Source organism: Amblyomma americanum, chromosome 8 (genome assembly GCF_052857255.1).
Source record: "Amblyomma americanum isolate KBUSLIRL-KWMA chromosome 8, ASM5285725v1, whole genome shotgun sequence".
Taxonomy (NCBI): domain Eukaryota; kingdom Metazoa; phylum Arthropoda; class Arachnida; order Ixodida; family Ixodidae; genus Amblyomma; species Amblyomma americanum.
This window is the reverse complement of record NC_135504.1, coordinates 87,147,485-87,166,974: the sequence shown is the minus strand read 5'-3', so window position 1 is coordinate 87,166,974 and position 19,490 is coordinate 87,147,485. Positions and strand designations below refer to the sequence as shown.

The 19,490-nt window shown below is 46.0% G+C and overlaps 1 long non-coding RNA gene across 1 annotated transcript; it reads left to right on the top strand.

Moving 5' to 3' along the window:
- The first annotated feature begins 12,499 nt into the window (after positions 1–12,499).
- Positions 12,500–18,498, top strand: LOC144101983 (uncharacterized). Its single transcript, XR_013308132.1, has 3 exons — positions 12,500–12,619; positions 16,032–16,212; positions 18,385–18,498. It is a non-coding gene; the product is annotated as an uncharacterized LOC144101983 (long non-coding RNA).
- Positions 18,499–19,490: the final 992 nt, after the last annotated feature.

The following is a 19,490-nucleotide window of genomic DNA, read 5'->3' as shown; positions in this document are numbered from 1 at the left end:
GTTACAACGGCGATCGTTTTGCGTTGGTAGCGGTACTTTGCCACGTTCGTGTAGACTGCGCTGGGATCGTCTCTGAATTCTCTGCTGAGTGCTCGGACCATGGCTTGTCTTTCATGGCGTACATAGTGGTCCATGTGTCTGGGTATGGGTCTTACCGGGATGTTGTTTGTTGCTTGTCTTTGCTTGTTGCTTGTCTTTTTGTGTGCCCAGGGGTAGCCCTAATTTCTCTAATAGGTGTCTTCCCATTCTGGTTTTAGTGAGTGTCCATTTGCGCACTACGTTGCGCTTCTCGTAGGTTGTCGAAGGTGTTCGATACTCCCGGTGCCATTATCTTATCAATTGGTGTTAATATTGGAAGTCTGAGCGCCGTTTTGTATGCTTTGCGTAGTACAGTGTCGATTTGTAGAGTTTCTTGCTTGTTTAGTTCGTGGTAGGGGAGACTGTACGTTACCCTGCTCGTGACAAGACTGTCTATGAGACTTAGGGTGTCCTGTCATCTCACCCCCTCTGATTACTGCTGAGTCTTCGCATGATTCTGACGACTTGCTCTGTTGTATTCTTGAGAGGCGATGGTTTTGCTGCATCGTCCTGTGCTTTGCAGCCACATTCCAAGCACTCTGAATCGCGTTTTCGCAGGTGATGTCTCATTTCCGAGTTTCAGGGTGATTTGGGAGTCGCATTTTTGTGTACCCTTTTTGAATTTACGTATTCTGATTTTTCTGCTGAGCCCGATAGTCCTGTGGCCCTGTGTATTCTTCAGTATGGTCGACTGCTATTTGTAGCTGCTCTTTTTTTTGCTGCTAGGGAGCCTGTGGTTGTCCGTCTTGTAATGTCATCGGCATGCATTGCGTAGCTGATGTTTTCTATTTCGTCGAGTACTTTCGTGAGTCCTGTCATCGCTGCGTTGAATAGTAGCGGTGATATTACTGAGCCTTGCTGGGTGTCCTTGTTTGGCGCCGTGAAGCTCTCAGATCTTGTGTTTCCGATGCCTATCGTAGCCGTTCGCTCCCTCAGGAAGGCTTGGACGTATCGGAAGGCTCTGTTTCCGCTGTTTATGCTATTGAGACCTTCCTTGATGGCTGCACGCCCCACGTTATCGAAGGCTCCCTTTATGTCGAGCGCTAGTACTGTGTGTTCTCTACTTCTTGGTATTTCACTGAGGACTGCCTCCTTTATTGTAGGAGTACCTCTTGCGTGGACAGTCCACTTCTGAAGCCAAACATGGCATCAGGGTAATTGTTAAAATTGCTACGAGAGAAAATTTATCTCAATATGCAAGCTCAGCGCGCAGTTGCATGGCAAACGAGCCAGCGGTCGAAGCGGGAGATTTTAACGCGATAGCATTAGAGTAGCCGTTGTGGCGAAAGCCCGGGGTCCGGCGGCGTGACGACAATTCACATTGTCCATGAGGATCGTGACGTCACAGCCACAGGACAATCGAAGAAAGAGAAGGAATTGTGCTTAAGAGAAAAGTTGTCCAGCAGGGACTCGAACCTTGGGTCTTAATTGGGACGCGCTATTCCTCGACCACGGAGGAGCTAGGTTTGAGTGCGATAAAATGTATTATGTGGGTTCAGAGTGAAATAAGAGCATGCAGCAATGCACCTAATAAATTCATATAACCAAATAACGTCAACAACTAATGGTGACAATTAGTATAGCCTATACTCACGAGCAGCCGAAAGCCGCTTGAGCAATCGTAGCGACGGAACTATCAGCACGATAGAGTATACACCGCAGCGCCAAGAGGTGGCGCGCGAGATGTAGCCTGCGATTGCAGGCTTAAAGGGGCTCTGAAACACCTTCCAAGCAAACGTTGTCAATGCCAACGCCAATGACGACAACGAACGCCCACAGCTTTCGCTTTGTATATATCCTGGATTAGCTGAGCTAATCCACATTCATTTTGAAGCGGTAGCTTTCTCAGCGAACGGTAGCAAACGTTGTCGTCTGACTCTCGCAGCGGGTGCTCGCAAGACACCAGCAACTCCCGGCGGAACCGTCGTCTGCAGCCAGGCAGTTGTGTGGAATATGCATGCGTCACGTATTATAGCGACTGGCAGCCGGCATCCAGACCAGCACCCTATGAATTCCACTACACCTAACAGGTGAGTATTGGTTGGGGGTTTAAATCTTCATTTTTGTTTTTAAAGAGACCGAGAATTTTGGTTGTGAGAGCTTTCGTTTCAAAGATGCCCAGGACAATAGCTAACTCTGACCGTCAAGTGGAATTTGTTGAGTCTGGCATATAATTTGGCATCCAATGATTTCACTGATCTTCCTTTTTGTAGCGATAGCTACATTATGGTAGAATTTCGAGCCTTCAGCGTGGCTGCGCCGCCACGCTGTCACGTGGTTGGTCACGGGGTGCGGAGCAGCTGCCGGCAGTGCGGCGCCGTGACTGATCACGTGGTTCGTCACATGGTTGGTCACGTGATCAAGTTCCACTCGGCCAGCTGTAGCTATCGCGTAACTCCAGGTGTAACCAAAGCTAACCACCCCCAATTTTTTCCTTTCGACAGCCGTACGGTCGCCATATGTATGGCGTAGGAAGCGAGTTCAGGTGACATTGAGGTCACAAGACGTATACAAATTCAGTGATGTAATAGCTGTCTGTTTATTTCCTGTCATTGTGTCTCTCCTATGCCTAATATATGCCTAATATATAATCAAGATGCCTAATATATTATATAGTGCATGTCCACCAAGCGCGAATACTCGATGCGCCAAGTATGTTCTAATGTACGTCCAGCAAACACGGATATTGGATGCGCAAACCGTATCAATTAATATTTCCAATATATCTTTCTTTGCAGCTTTAGTGCCGTATTAGAGCATAAGAAAAGACTGAATCCTAAGATGCGTGCCATATGGAATGAATTTATTAAAGTTTTCCATTGGCAAGTAAAGAGCTTTTTGGCGATCATGCGGAACATTGATAATGCGAAACATTGCCTTCGTTTGTGATTTAACCAAGAGGTAGTGGCGGTTTTGTGATCCGGTGACCTTGAGGAAAGCGCAAGAGGCATGCGGAAACAGTCAGGCGCTACGCCGCACGTGTTCTCGGCGCTCGCCCACACTTTTCCTTTGCTAAACTTGCTCCTTAATTATTGGCTTCGGCAAAATATACACTTGTTCATAAGGCCGAATATGCAGGAATGCGGCTAGTAGTGCTACTGCGTTATTAAAGGCTCTTCTGCCGCTTTGTTATTAAATTGTAAAGCATACTGTTACCTGTGCATTTTTTGCCAATCGGAGGCTTAATTCCTGCCTATTCCAAAATGCTAATGCATACGTGCGGCGCATTTGCTTGCAAACTGAGTAGTTCAAACTAGGCAAACTAGACAGACAGCTTTACAGGGAAGGCAGTTACCCAAAATCGGGCTGAGCGAAGTGCATACCGTAGCAGAGGACGGCACAGGCTGTTCGGCGTGAGTGGGCGCGCGATACAGTGTCACGTGACCACACTTAAAAAAAAATCTTCAATCACTTTTTTTTTCGCATAAAGGGCGCATGAGAAAGGCAACACAAACATATTTTCTGGCCTGAAAGGTTATGTATGAGCACAAAAAGCCGCAACGGGAAAAACTCATGCGCACCTCACCTAACGGCACCTATCGGTACATAGTAGCACCAGTAATACTCGCTGCTCCGCATGGGGCGCGGTTCCCCTAACACGAGGGGGTGTTAGGGGAACTACAGAATGGGTTCCGGAAACAAAGGAGGTTGGAGGACAATCTATTTTCATTGACACAGTGTATATAAATTGCGGAAAAGGAACATAGGCCCTTATTGCTAGCATTTCTGGATATTAGGGGAGCCTATGACAGCGTTACTCAGGAGCATTTGTGGGACATATTGGAACATTGGATGTGGAAAATGGAGTAATTAATCTTTTAAAAGATATATATAAAGGTAACAGAGTGCTCATAAAGTGAGAAAAAAATGTATCAGGGCCTGTAGAGATACAGCGAGGGCTTAGACAAGGATGTCCTCTGTCCCCTTTGTTGTTCATGTTGTACCCGCAAGGTTTGGAAGCCAAGCTAGAGGGGAGTGGACTAGGCTTCAACCTATCTTTTTTCAAGCAAGGGGAATTGATTAAACAAACATTACTGGGACTAATATACGCGGACGATATAGTGATAATGGCTGACAACAAGGAAGATCTGCAGAAGTTGTTAGACATATGCAGTACAGAGGGAGATAGATTAGGCTTCAAGTATAGTAAGGAAAAATCTGCAGTCATGATATTTAATGAAGAGGGCGGCGAGCATAGAATACAGGAGTTCGTGCTAAAAGTAGTGAATGAGTACAAGTATCTTGAGGTGTGGATAAATAACAGTGTAGAGTATCTGAAAGAGCATGAAAAATATGTAATGAATAAAGCTAGTAGGAATGCAGCTGTCATGAAAAATAGGGCACTGTGGAATTACAATAGGTATGAGGTGGTAAGAGGGATCTGGAAAGGGGTGATGGTCCCTAGCCTGACCTTCGGGAATGCGGTCCTGTGTATGAGGCCAGATGTTCAAGCAAGGCTGGAAATTAGGCAACGGGGAGTAGGGAGGTTAGCTTTGGGAGCACATGGCAATACACCAAATCAGGGGGTACAGGGGGATATGGGATGGGCGTCTTTCGAGAGCAGACAGGCTAGCAGTAAGATAGCATTTGAGGAACGATTGAGAAGGATGGAGGAAAAGCGGTGGGCTAGGAAAGTTTTCAGATACCTGTATATAAAGAATGTTGACACGAAATGGAGAAAGCGAACTAGAAAATTGACAAGCAAATATCTGGACAGCAGTAAGGGGGCAAATCAGCATTTATCGGTTAAGAAAAAGGTTAAAGGAACGGAGAGAGCGTTGTGGAAAACAGGGATGCTGACGAAATCGGCACTGGAAACATACCGGACCTTTAAACAGGAAATTGTCAAAGAAAATATCTATGATAATTGTAGGGGAAGTTCTTTGCTGTTTGAGGCCAGGACTGGAGTTTTGCGGACTAAGACGTATAGAGTCAGGTACCAGGAGATAGACACTTTGTGCATTGCGTGCAGAGAGGAGGAGGAAACGGCTGAACACTTGATACTTTTCTGTAAAGGGCTTCACTCTACAGTGGAAGGCAGCGGGGCTGACTTACCCAAGGCATTGGGGTTTAGGGATAGTGAGGGGAAAGTGGATTTTAAGAGGTTAGAAGTAACCAAGTGAAGGTTATCTGATTGGTGGCTAAAATCAAGACAGGAGTAAAATTTCACAAGACATGGCTAGGTGGCTTGAGCCACCGCCCGATGTAAAGGGTTCAGCCGTATCCATCCATCCATCGACTCGGCGCGTTTGCTCAGCTTTAGCTTAGCCAGCGGTAGCCCTGATGTTGGCAGTTTGTTGGGTTCTGGCGGCCTACCACACAATACTTTTGCGTGTTCTACCGTTCCTGCGCTCCACATATGGCTTGACATCCATCAAAAGTATGTGCGATAGCCCCGTTTGCATAGCGGTGTCATTCCATGTGTTCGACATGTCATGCAGCCGTTTTCTGTCAGTTGACTAACTATTTGATTGAAAATCCTAGATCTTACTTCTTTGTTGCAGCATCGGACGATTTGTGCTGAACTATTCAAGACAATCTTGTCTTTGGGTAGCGGTGTAGGTTGATTGTAGATGCCCACGAAGGATAATTGGTGTGTCTGCTGAGTAGCACGGCTTCATTGCGCTGCCGAAACCAAGCAAAGCGCGGTCTGTTCGGAACAAAGCCCGGTGTGAAGTTCAGGCGCTTTTCCAAGCATCGGAAGCGCCGAGCTCTTTGCAGACTCGCTTTACGAGCTCAGTTCCAAGTCATTCAGGTGAACCGGAAGGCGAAACTTGGCGAGAAGCGAGTGATGCCGACTACTTTGCACTTCATTGTGGCAATGCAAGCGGTTCGTCAGACGACCCTTACGCCAGCGTTTTTGAGCAAGCTGCTGATTCTTCGTCAGCATGTTCATCAGCAGATTCTGCGGTCAGCATGTATGTCCACATGAATTATATGTTTAGCTTTAAATTTTTAAATGTTCAGCACCTTCAATCAAGAAAGACTCGGTATGTGCGCACGACGTCGTGATCTTGAACCGGAAAAGATATGCGCACGACGCGATCTGCCTTGTCTATGCTCGTAGTTTTTTTGTGTTTGCAGTTGCAATGAATATTGTTTTAATTTGACAAGTTTTCAATGTCAGTCTTCATCTCAATAAAATATTTTAATGCAAATTCGTTAGTTCAATGATGTTGGAGAGACAACCTCTGAATCCTGTACCAGGAGTATTCTTAGGACTGTCATGGCTGACAAGCTGGCCGCGTTCTCATTTCACGGCAAAAGAGGAAAACTGGCTTTCAGTGATCTTCAGATTTGCATTTGCATTGTTGGTAAGCATTAGTCAATATTTCTGCATGCGCTTCAGCTCAAACTTTAGATCATCAAGAGTTCGGCGCGAGAGCTTCCTTAGCATTCTTACAAAATTATGGAAACAAATGCAGAGGAAGGCGGCATCATAAAATTTCTCCATTGCAATTTATGTATCACCCTGAACTGCCTCTACCTACTGTTCCCGCTTGCTTACATTGCAAAGGGACAAGAAATGTGCATTTACTGAACACATCACCCGTTATGTCGATTGTGGTTATCGTGATAGAAAACACATATGCTAAACTTTTCCTCATGCCGAATACACATCACAATTGCTCTGACCTGCTATGCCTTGCTGCTATGCCTTCCTAGGCTTCCAACTAATCTGCCAGGACACTTTTTCACAACCCAAATATGTGCTGTGTTTTTTGTACTGTCTCTTTGTTAGGCAGCGCATTAAGGAGTTAGATGGGCAGATGAGATTAGGAAGTTTGCAGGGATAATGTGGCCGCGGCTTGCACAGGAGCGGGTTAATTGGCAAAATATGGGAGAAGCCTTTGTCCTGCAATGAACTTAGTACAGGCTGATGATGATATATGCAACCAACTAAAAGTAAAGCTGCTGAAAGTACTTCACATTGCCGTTCATGCAAGTGTTAAAAATTAGCAGAGCCTAAGGTCACTGTTTGCCCCACGGTTTAAGTTTGCATTTAAGAATTAGCTTGTTGATTGTTCCGCTGCTCTACGGGCAGTGATCTTTGCAGCAGCTAGAACTCTAAACACAGTAATGCAAAACCGAGAAACTTATATTTGTTTCTTTTGCTAGCTGCTCTAGAGGCTGCCCATAGGTGCAATGACCATAAAGTGGAAGCAGCCATTAAGGATTGGCTGCGTCATGCACCTGCGAGACATCGAGGCTCATCCAAAAACGTAAAATAGCTTGTTTGCTTCCTAAATTTTTATGCCCACTGGTTGACTGAAAACATTTTGATAAAGATGGCCTACTGGAAACAGTCAGAATGTGATACATTGTTTTATACATTAGTTTGACTTTTATTCTGGTCATTTATTAAATTTTTAACGAGATTGTCTAGCTTCTATGCAACCAAACTTTCATTTTCCTTGCAAACTGCAACATGATGTGTGACTTTATATTTGTTTCTGCCTGCTAAGCCTTCTAAATGTTCAATTAACTGAATGAGTTGACATTCTACTGTGTTGCTGTTGCTTTCTGTGTTGCTTTTAAAAAATAATTTCTAGAAGAGCATAATCTACCCTCCTCATTTTATAGATGTTTCGTTAAAGCAATGTAGATATGCAACTGTAATGTACACAAGTGAAAACTGTTTCAATTTCAGATTAGTTTAAGTTATCTTTCTGAGCTGCTGGTAACTAATTGCGGTCTGGCCCCATTATGTGGAAAGTTGTGGCTTGCTGATTGTGCTAACACGTGGTGTCCATGATATTGCTTCTGGAATAGGAGAATGGTTTTCAGTCCAGGAATAATCAATGTCTGCTACCTACTTTAGTTTATCAGCTGTCTTGCCATATTAGTTTCTTTTCTCTGGAAGGGATGACTTAGAAGCTTGAGAACTAATGTCACCATAATTTTTTGAGTAGATATACATTTTATATAAATGCTGTTTGTCAGGTTACTTTTTGCATCAAGCTTTAAAAGCATTAAATTTTTGTGCAGCCAAGTAGTGGCCATCTGTCACTGTCGGAACCATTACAGCCCCAGCCTGCGACGAAATCACCATGCTTCCCACCGACCCTATATTCTCACAACCAGGCTTTGAGAGTTTGAGTGCACAGACACAAACTTTTCATCTACTGTGCTAACCTTTTGCTTAAGAAAGCTCTAGTCTTTCTCATCTGTATTCATGAGCACCTTAAACAAGACGCATCCTAAGTTGCTTAGCTATGTAAGTGACAAAAGAGCTATATGACAAGTCTCTCGTGTAAAAAGGGTGCCTGTCAACATCTGAAGCTTGTCAACATCTGAGTGAATAACTGCATATGCTTGTTTTATTTAATATGACATTTTACCACCCTATGCTAGTTTTATTTGTTATGGCTTTTGGCATTTTTACCACCCTGTGTTAGTTTTATTTGTTATGGCTTTTCTGATGCAGATATTCTAACTGAAAAAGCATTGACGCTAAGTAACTTGTCATTGTTGCTTAATCTGGTGGCGTTATATTATCAAAGCCATTCATTTTTCCTTCCTTACTTTAGTGCACACTCTATTGAGTGTAAGTGTAAGCAAGAGGACTGTATTGTGCTTCAGCAGCTATCGACTGTCGGTCTGCAATGCTGCATAGTTGTACTATCAGGAGCAAAAGTTTGTGGGACATGGGTGTGCGGAAAAACATTTATTCCGGCACAGTAGCGTAATCCACCCACCTGATCTGTATGTATCTTCTGTTAACTACAATAGGTTTTGTTCCCAGAACTCGGCCTCCCGCAAACTGTTATAGACACCGTAGTGGGACCAAGTGTATAGTGTCTAGAACCGTAGTGTGTTGCTCTTATTATCAGTAAAGCACACTCAAGGCTACCAGGCAGCTTAAGTCAGTAACGAATTCGTGTGATGCTATTGTGTGTGTAGTTTATTTTTATTGAGGTGAAATTCATGGCAGAGTAACCATTTGTATCAAATGACAGTATGCCAGTTTTCATGCATATGAGGTACATAAGACATCTATGTAGCATTTGTGGCCACCCAGTGGATGCGGCAAATATCCAACTATAAGGTTTAGTGCTCATCCATTACTCGAGGTACAGAGGCACCTTTGGTGATCTGTTGAATATCTTCAGTGTGTTTCATGGACAAATTAGGATATCCATTAGAAGTACGCTATGTGATGATGATACACATGGATATTCCCTGGATGCGACAAATATCCAACCATTTGATCTAAGGCACATCCTATGCTAGAGGTACCGATGCATTTCTGATGATCAGTGGAACATCTCCAGTGTTCTGTGCACTAATTGGGATGTCTATAAGAAGAACACAACATCCAGCACTAAGCGTTCTTAGGATGTTCAAAGGGCATATTTGGTTATCTGGGGTTGTGCAGAAAGTTCGCAGACTGAACGATTTCAGCGGAAAATGCTCGCTGCAAATCATTTTTATAGGTTTTCACCAACATATCAGCCTGCTGTGCCAGAGAGGCCTCGCTCCCAACTTCTGTCAGCAATTTTAAGAATCCGAACCTTTCGCAGAGTTCAGTGTAGGCTGCCTTTCGCACTCGAAAAGCAGAGCCTAGACTGTCAAGTACAACGTTGTAGGTCTCTGCAACAAACTTTTTTCTACCTTGTAGCGCACTATCACTTTTTCTGTCCGGGTGCTTGATCCCGACAACATCCTGATAGCATTGATTGGTACTTAGCGTGCATGCTCTCTCTTCGAAGGTATCAAAGAAAGGTCGCAAAGAATTAACAAAGCCTTCTAGAGAGCTCAGCTGGTCTACAGCAGTTGAAATCTCTAGGCCTGGTTTCCGAAGTGCTACGCTCGTTTTGTCAAAGCGCTCCATGGTTTCACTCCAGAAAATCGCCATGAATGCTGTCTCAATTTTTCTCATTTTCTTGAAGAGAGAGTGCACTTCGTTCCTAGTGTCACCGTTTTTTTTCTTGTTCTTTGATATAGCTTCTAGGCAACACAAGACTGCATTGAAATTTTTCAGAATGGCCTTACATGATTCAGCGTGTCTTGACCACCTGGTCTCAGAGAGACTTTTAAAAACAAGCTGCTGGCCAGTTCCGCCCGTGCTGTCCAAAAGATACCTCCATCGCTTAGGTTTATCGCAGCGATTGATGCGTCGGGAAGTTTCTCACGGTCTTTCTTACGGAGACCACTTGAGTTGGAACTACCACTTGGAGAGAAGTAGCAGTGACACCACGTTCAACATAACAGGCGTGTCCTGAAGTGCCCTGTAACTGTGGGGCCTGTAGTAATTTTGTCAGTAGAGTGTAAACAGAGGACACCGGCTGTGGCAGTTCAGGGGATCCTCTTGCTATTGTTGTCACTGTCGTGGCTGACCGCTATTCTGTGTCATATTGCAGGCGGCTCCCTCGGTCTCCCGTCAGGCTCATGCATTGCTCGCCGCCCACGGCAATGGAGGGGGCTCGGGCAGCAGCACAGCTAGCTCCTAGCTGCCATGCTTTCGTCACGTGGGTGTGAGCCGCGACGCCATCGCAAGTGCCAACAGCCCCGTCTACTCGCCAGGTTGCGGGCAGAGGATACGCCAGCATGTCTCGGGTGAGGAAGAGCGTGGCCGTGATTGGCCCATGCCTTCCGTTGAAATCCCAGTTGTTTATGAAGCAAAAAAAAGAAAAATTAGAGGTGCACTTCAGTCTTCTTACGCGCGAAAGAGTTCTGCCAGCTCCTCTTTCACTAAGTAATGTAATTAATCATTGAACGTAGTTCATTAAATGAAGCAGCCAAGGAATTTGCCATTTTCTCTTTATTAACTCTTACTTGGTGTTATTAATCACTGATTAATTAGTTATATTGTTTATTTGCTTTTTATTATGTTTGTACGTTCATTTCTCGAGGAATGACCAGTAATTCACCAATTTCGTCAAATACGCCGAGTATTTATTAAAATAATTGCGTATAGAGAAAAATTAGCACCTTTTGTACAGACCGACAGCAATACATTTGCAGACAAGAATAGGTGAAAACATAATCATTACACGCATTCATACATAATTCGAAGTGCTAAGCTGTGCACCGTAACGCGCAGAACTCGGCGAAAGTTGTTGCCATCTTGGTGGCTGTCCATTTAGAACAGCTACAGTAAAACAGTAATGTCTTAGACCTGGTTATTTTGTGCCAATACCTGGGCTACTGCAATGCGCAGTCACTTGATGGTCACGTGATCGGATGTCGACCGTGTGTGCATACACATCCAACATCCGCCGGGACGCCCTCTTTATAACAGCTCGTGCAGCAAAACCCGCAAAAATTTATTAAGGCTGATCTCCTTCTTAAAGATTTTGACATTTTTCTTTTCGCTTCACTGAGCGAGTTATGTGGCCTGTGTTCTCTTCGGGCAATGAAGCACATCGTACTTCTAAAGATGCTCCAGAATCTGCATGCACAGCCGTTTTCATTTTTGGTTTAATTCAAATGCCGCAAACAATACTATGACTTCACTCTCGCTAACCAACTTATTCACCGCTAAAGGTCATCAGTAAGATGAATATGAAATCGCGCACTGAGCCCGAGGTTGCTAGATCGAGGTTGAGGGTGGCGAAATGCGAAAGTGGGCACATTCTTTAGGATCTGAGTACAAGTTGAAGAACACCTGGTGGTTGAAATTGATCTGGAGACACCTCGTCCCCCCCCTGCACACACACACACAGACACTACTGCCTTCTTTATATAGACACGTAAACTGTCTGGATGCTAAACACCGGGTATTACTACGAAATGATACATTGAGCTGAGATTGGCTGCCGATCTTGCAAGCCTGAAATGACCACTGGTCCCAAATAGACACAATGATCTGCAGTTCTCAGAAGCAGGAGTGTGGCATGCATACAGTAGGGACCCTTAATTGATTTCGATGGTCATACTCTAATGCAGTACATCTGTGCAGGTGGTGCTTATGAGTATTCTAATCTAATTGAAAAGCTATGCGTGGACTCGTCATTTACAAATACCTTTTTTTTTTCAAACTGCAGCCCCCAACCGATTAGCGCGACAGCTCACTGCACGTTATAAGCCGTACGTATACCCCAATGCCCTGAGTGGGCAATCTTGGAGAGCCTTTGCATTGATCGTACCCATAAACGTGGGCTGGATGGGGCATTGCGGGGTTCAGTTCCAGCCTTTCTTTTTTTCTTTTAATTTTTTTTGTGGCGCGTCCGCGTGTGTCGAGTTTTTCGAAAACGTAGCGCGAAAAAACGACACAGATGAAGGCAGACACAGGACATCGGCGCTGCTGAAAAATGCAAATGCTCCTACTCGCCCAGTTTAGCACAGCTTTGTAATATCCAGCGTTCGTGCGCTTTTCTTAACAGCAGCAAATATCAGTTCATGGTTCCTTTCAGTAGCGAATTAATGACGTTGGGAGAACCGGTATTGTTTGTTATTCCATCTTCTTGATTATCCTGAGGCTGACTTCGCCTTCGCAGGGTAGCTGTCGGTGCTTTGGATGTCGAAGCTGGCCGCAGTCGCTCGGGGGAGCCGGGATGAAAATTTTCCCAAGTTGAAACTCCGGCAGCCAAGGAAGGTGGGTATCTGTCTTCGATACACTTCCCACGTAGCGTGCAATGTCTCTCTCTGTGCGGAGTCTCCGCACTGGGCTACTGATATATACGGGGACACACCCATCATTATGAGAATTTGGCGTCATTGGAAAAACAAACTCCTGCCTCTGGGTGCCTGCTTTGCCTGTAGGGAAGAAGTCGTGAGATGTTATTCCTGTTACCCGCCCCACCATAGACGGGATGTTTCACTTTATAGTGTCAGCACAATTTTTAAAAGCAGTCTATGTTGAGTTAGAAGAGCACTTTTTTCGTCGTAGCATTTTCAGCGGTGTAGGGCATCAGAATACATCCAAGACCTGCTAACTAGCAGAATGATCGACAAATAATGAATTGTTTTTTTTTTCAACTATTTCGGTTTTAGAAGAGGGGTAGAGAAACGCCCTATATTGAGCATGTTTCGGACAATACCTATTGGGGGGCATTAGGTTTTTTAATGAAAACTAAAACTGGCTTTAATATTCAGTGTGATGAGGGATAGAGATCAGGTGAAAAAAATTAGTTACGGCAAGTTACCTCAAGTCAGTTTTCGCAAGAGCTACTGTGAATCTTCGGTGCATGGCGTAGCGGCGGCGTTTGCATCATCGGCACATCTGGCAGCTATGGAGCACCGGTGCGACACGAGATTGTCTGCTGCACATGTGCAAATGCACTGAGATGACGGTCAACTGGCGAGGGGGACCATTCACGTCCGGCTCCTAAAAAGAAATGCCTGCGGCTTAGCGTGGCTAAGCCCGGTTACAGATTAGCCCACGATTATGGATGCGAAAGCTTAAGCGAAAGCATTGTTATGCGTGATTGTGCTGCGTTGCTAAGCCAGGTTATACTCAACCTCTTCGTCCGTTGCCGAAGTCGTACGTGGTGGAGGTAGAAGCAGCAGTGGCTGCCTCCAAAGCTCTTTGTTGCAACATTTTGGCATCCTTCAACCGTCGTTGAGCCAGTCGAGTCGTCTTCGGTAACGTCAGGCGGCAGGCCAATGAGCACCGGTGCTGGTTGGGCTGCTGCTGGTACCCGTACTCGGCCGAGTAGGCGAAGACTGCTCATCACCACTCGTGCAGCAGTGATGGCTGCAAGAGAGCCGTGGATAGTTTCCTGTTTGTGTTCCGTTTTCCTTGGCACCGCCGGGTAATCCCTGATTTACTGAGAGGCCTATGGCTTATCGCAAGTAATGTCCTTACTGCTTTTTAGATTTTCAAAATTGCCCTTCTCGCTGCAGCTGCAGCTCAAGCAATTTTTGGGGCCACACACTGCCGCAACCGAAACCGCGCCTACGAGCACGCGTCGGGCACTGAGAACGAATCATGTGACACGTGACATTTGTTAGCAGAAGACCTCATGGGTGCACTGTGAGATAAGAAAACTGCCTTGAAATCACCCTCCTTTACATGTATTCATACAGGCCTTGTCCCCAGCTATTACCTCCACCAAGCGATAGCGCGCCACTGCATCTTACTTGCTTCACAAAAATAGTTGCTGGCGTTATTTTCGTTATAGACTGTGTATGCTTCGTATGGTTTTGGACTCGAGTCGTGAACAAAGGATTCGGAATGGTAGGAATCGCCGTACAGAACGTTTCCTCGGCGGTGCCCAGGAAAACACAACACAAACAGGAAACTATCCACGGCTCTCTTGCAGCCATCACTGCTGCACAAGTGGTGATGAGCAGTCCTCGTCTACTCGGCCGAGCAAGAGTACCAGCAGCAGCACATGCAGCGCCGGTGCTCGTTGGGCAGCTGCCCGATGTTACCGAAGAGCACTTGAGTGGCTCAACGACGGTTGAAGAATGCCGAAAGGCGGCAACAAAGAGCTTTGGAGGCAACCGCTGCTGCTTCTGCCTCCACCGTGACTTTGGTGACGGGCGAAGAGGTTGAGAATAACCTGGATTAGCAACGCAGCATAACCACGCATAACAAAGCTTTCGCTTGCATAGTCGCAGGCTAATCTGTAACCGGGCTCAGCCGAGCTAAGCTGCAGCCATTTTTTTTGGTGGGGGGTGGAGGGCTGGACGTGAGAGTCCCCCTCGCCAGCTGACCGTCAACTCGGCACGTTTGCACATGCGCAGCAGACAATCCTGTGTCGCACCGGTCTGCCGTAGCTGACATATGTGCCGCTATGCCATGCGCCGAAGTTTCTCCGAACTTGCGAAAACTGACTTGCAGTAACTGGCGGTAATTGTAATTTTTTTCAGCTGATCTGTATCCCTCATCATACTGAATAATAAAGCCAATTTTTATTTTTGATTTTAAAAATTTCCTGAACCCCGATAGGTATTCTCCCAAACATGTTCACTATTGTGCGTTCTGCTCTGCTGCCTGTCAGGTTATGTTGTAGCTGATGACTTCGTTTGCGGCAGCAACAGGTCGTACGAGGAAATGCAATAGGTATGGGGGCGACATATCTTCACTTTTTGGTCTCCACATTTGCATGTCCGCTAAGGTGAGACTGGCAGCCAGCAGTTATCCATTTTCTTTCGTGTTTAGATCCTCTTGGTGGTAGCCAGTAAATGAAAATGATAAAAGGCCAAAAAAGAGAGAGGAAATGTAGTGCATAGCAAGTGTACCACCTTCTGGTGCCCAAATAAGGAGTTAATTAGGGCTTTTCTGCCTCTTCAATACATTGCAACGTTAACTAAAGTGATCTACAGAATCGAACGAAGAAGGTATGTCATCACTCCCTGCTATCTATGCGTGGTCTTTTGTCTCAACTACGCTGTACGAAGCACCTATGTTAACATTATTAAACAGACGTGAATGAACACCATTCGCCACAACGATCAACATTTCGCTTATGTTTCTCGTTTCTTATTCACTGACTATCATATCACTCGTGTTGACTCATGCAGTGATTAAGAGCTGAAGTACAGCCTGACGTTACATGAGTGCGGCTATGCTGTCTTCCCCACTTGCTGCCTTCTTTCAGCATAGCTTTCTCCAATTCACGGTTACAGCACAACAGAGGAGACACTGAAGAAACGAAACACAGCCTTGCATATCGCGTCACTTATTCTGTGTCCTGTCCATTGCACTCTAACTATGGAATACAGAGTATAACTCGACCAACAAGTTTTGCAGCTTTCTCGCAGCGACGCGACAGAGGCTTTCGAATCGTCCTTGCGCAGACCACTCGGAGTTGGAGCCCACCGCGAAAAATTGGTGCGTCGCGCCTGGACAGAAGTAGCAATGACAATTGGCGGGAGAGGGAAGTCAATTAAGTATTCAATATAACAGAGTCATAATGACAGAAGCGCCCTTTAACTGTGGGGCCTGTAGTAATTTTGCCAGTAGAGTAAATGGAGAACCCCGGCTGTGGCAGTGTAGGGAATCCTCTTGCATGTGTTGTCATTACCGCGGCTGACTGCTATTCTGTGTCATATTGCAGACGGCAGCTTCGGTCTCACGTCAGGCTCAAGCATTGGATTGGTCGCTGCCAACGGCAATGGATTGGGCCTCGGGCGGCAGCACAGCAAGCAACTGCCGTGCCTTCGTCACGTGGGTGTGAGCCGGGACTACTCCCACGTCTACTCCGCAGTGTGCAGGCATGGAAGCGGAGGGTGTCTCGGGTGAGGAAGAGGGTGGAATGATAACCAGATTTGGGCCCGTGATTGCCCCGTGCCTTTTGACGACATCGCAGTTGTTTATGAAGCAAAAAAAATTTAGAGGTGCACCTAAGTATTCTTAAGCATTTCGAGTTCCGTTGTCTCCTCTGTTACCTGTAATAATTTATAGTTAGTAGTTAATTAAATTAGACAGCCAAGGAATTTGTCATTTATCGTTTATTAACTCTTGCCTAGTGTTATTAATCACTAAGTAATCCGTTTTATTAGTTAAATATAGTTATTGTTTTTGTTCATTCATTTCTGGAGGAATTAACAGTAATTCACCAACTTCATCAATTTCCTTCGAGTATTCAGCGAAATTAATGGCCTTTAGTGAAAAATCCTCACCTTTTATGCGTACCAACGGACAAACATTTGCGGACAAGAAGAGGTAAAAACATAGCCGTTACACGCATCCATGCATTAAAATTTTCAAGTGCTAAACCCAGCATCGTAAAGTGCAGAACGCGGCGAAAGCTGTAGCATTCTTGCTGGCTGTCTCTTTAAGACACCTAACACCTACAGCAAAACGGTGAAGTCTGAGTCCTAAGGACATTTTGTGCCAAAACCTTGGCTACCACAGTGCGCAGTCACGTGATGCCACGCGATCATCACGTGAGCGGATGTTGACTGTGTATGCCTACACATTCAACATCCGCTGGTACGGGCTCCTTATAACAACCCTTGCAGCAAAACCCGCAACTGAAAATTTGGTGTGCCTACTTAATGTTGACCTCTTCCTCGAAGATTGACATTCTTCTTTTCGCTCTTGATGCCTGAAGAGACCACTGCTCCTAAATGGACATAAAAATCTGCAGGTTTTAGAAGTAGGAGTACGCCGTGCATATGTGTAGCTGGCGGCACGAATAACCATTTTGAAGCGAGAGCTTCACTATGCTAGGAAAACCGATTTCGCCGTGCACTGCCGGTAGACCTTGAAGTGAGCCAGAGGTCAAGTGTGGTCCACCATGGTGTTGCACCACTTGACCTTTAAACTTTGATCTTGACCTTTGACCTTTCGATTCGCCGGTAGAAGGCGGTATACAATAGACCGCAGCGTTCATTGGGTGACCAGCCTCTCGTGACTAACCATTAATTTAAATGCCACCTGTCAGGGTGACAGTTGAGTGCAACGCATTCAACGTTACAGACACCAAGCCGAGACGAGTTGCCTGATACACCACAGCTATCGCTCTGTAACCAGGTTCAGCAGTAGTTAAACCACAGCTAATTTGTTCAAGGGACCCTTAAATAATTTTGACGGTCCTACTCTAATCCTGTAGATCTGTACAGGTGGCCTTTGTGAGTATTCGAAAAAAATTTAAAAGCTATGCATGGGCTCTACATTTACAAAAAACGCTTAGCAAAGGTGCCGCCCTCTGGTGCCCAAATAGGGAGGTAATTCGGGTTTTTCTGCCTCTTCAAAACCAGCACGAAATGCTAACTAAAGTGACCCACAGAATCGAACGAAGAACGTATGTGACCACGCAACCACTACCTCTGCGTGTTCCCTTGTCTCAACAAGGTTGTACGATGCAGCTGTGTGGAACTTATTAAACAGGCTTGTATGAACACCATTCGCCACAGCTGCATCGAACCACATGTTGCTTACGCTTCGCACTTCTATATTCACTGTCTGTGATATCAATCGCGTTGACTCACGCAGTCATAACAGCCAAAGTAGAGCCTGTCGTTTTGTGATTGTGGCTTTTCTGTCTTCACCGCTCGCTGGCTTCTTATACGTAGCTTTCACTATTCCGTGGTTACAGCACGATAGTCGGGATACAGAATAAAGGACACAACGCAGCTCCGTATATTGGGCTGTGTCCTTTATTCTGTGTGCTGTCGATCGCGCTGTAACCATGGAATACGAAAACCAATGCACGGTCTTTTTTGCGCAGACCATTCGGAGTTGTGGCCCCACTAGGACAGGAGTAGCAGTGACACCACGTGGGTGAGGAAAGACAGTAAAATATTCAAAGTAACAGAGCGCGTTCTGACGCGCCCTGTAACAGTGGGGCCTGTAGTAATTTTGCCAGTAGAGTGTGAACAGAGGACCTCGGCTGTGGCAGTTCATGGAATACATTTGCATGTATTGTCATTACCGAGACTGACCGCTCCTCTGTCATATTGCAGGCGGAGCTCCGGTCTCCCGTCAGGCTCATGCATTGCTCGATGTCGACGGCAATGGAGGGGGCCTCGGGCAGCAGCACAGCGAGCTCCTGCCGTGCCTTCGTTACGTGGGTGTGAGCCGGGACTACCGCCCCTTCTACTCCGCAGCTTGCAGGCGTGGAAGCGGAGGGTGTCTCGGGTGAGGAAGAGGGTGGAATGATAACCAGATTTGGGCCCGTGATTTCACCATGCCTTTCGATGACATCGCAGTTGTTTAAGAAGCAAAAAAAATTTTGTGGTGCACTTGTCTTCTTAAGCATTTCGAGTTCCGTTGTCTCCTCTGTTACTTAGTAATTATTTACAGTTAGTAGTTTTATCCTCGAGGGGGCCTCGAGCAGAGCATAGCCAGCTCCTAGCTGCCATGCCTTCGCCACGTGGGTGTGAGCCGGGACGCCGACGCACCTCCCAACCACCCCGCCTTCTCCGCAGGAGAGAGGTGGTTGCCGCAGGTGAGGAGGACTGATACCAGAGTTGCACTGGTTATTGGCCCAAGCCCTTCGATGACGTCGTAGTTATGTAACAGACAAAATAATTACAACCGCTTAACTGCCTGTACGGCCACTGACATAAGAGAAATGGTTTGGTTTATGGGGGTTTAACGTCCCAGGCTACTTGGGCTATGAGGGACACCGTAGTGAAGGGCTGCGGAAACATTGACCGCATGGGGTTCTTTAACGTCCACTAACATCGCACAGTACACAGACTTCTTGAATTTCGCCCCATTGAAATGCGACCACCGCAGCCGCGATCGAACCTGCGTCTTTCGGGCTGTAAATTGTGGGGTCTAACGTCCCGAAGCGGCACAGTATGGACAGTGAGGGACGCCCTAGTGCAGGGCACACGCGCATTTTTGCATGTGGCCTTCATCGCAATGTGGCTGCTGCTGCCACCACTCGACCCCGTGACCTTTGGATCAGTAGCCGACAGCCAAAGCCACTGAGTCATCGCAGAAAGTTCAGTGATATGAGCTAGCTACTTCGTGCAATGATTAACGCAGTGACGTCACGCGTGACGGAACGACGATTGTGTTCATGTTATGGGAAACTTAACAAATCCCTTTTTAGCCTGAG